The following is a 716-nucleotide window of genomic DNA, read 5'->3' as shown; positions in this document are numbered from 1 at the left end:
GGGGGACTACCAAAAAAGTAAACAACTACTACTACAGTTCATCGCACTTTATCGAACGTTGCCAGCATTGTGGAAATAGAATATTTGTGTATGTGTAGGTACTTCTTTTTAATAGCCATTCTTTACCCCAGATGGTCCTCCTTCTAGATTTCTTTTTGGATTTGAGAACAAAAATGCTACGGAATCATCCACGTAGCTTGCTGTAGCCATTTCGTTGACGCTTTGACCTAAATTCACGCGGGGAACGCAATTTAATCGCGAGTTACCAAGTTCAATTCTTTTTGTGTGTTTTCTTTTGTTTTCCCATTCGGCCAGCCCCTTCATTTTTGAAAGTGAAGGCAAATAATGTGTCACGTGGTGTGACGTGTACAGCAGAGATGTTTTGGAGTCAGCTGAGAGCTACACACTACACTGACTACACACCATTGCTTCATCTAGACTATTCTAGACCAGTAGATCTAGACAGTGCTGTTTATTTAATTAATTTTTTTTTGGGTCTACACGCTACCAGTTTTACTATTGCACATGTCTTCTAGTTTTACTTCAATGACTACAATGTCCGTGTTGGAGTCAGCTGAAGGCTACACACCATTGTTTCATACAGACAGTGCTGTTTATTTATTTGTTTTTGTCTACACGCTACCAGTTTTACTATTGCACAGGTCTTCTAGCCTAGTTCTAGTACAATGTCCGTGTGGAATAACAAGAAAACTGGG

The sequence above is a fragment of the Aplysia californica genome, unplaced genomic scaffold, assembly GCF_000002075.1.
Source record: "Aplysia californica isolate F4 #8 unplaced genomic scaffold, AplCal3.0 scaffold00064, whole genome shotgun sequence".
Classification (NCBI taxonomy): Eukaryota; Metazoa; Mollusca; class Gastropoda; order Aplysiida; family Aplysiidae; genus Aplysia; species Aplysia californica.
This window is presented reverse-complemented; position numbering follows the sequence as displayed.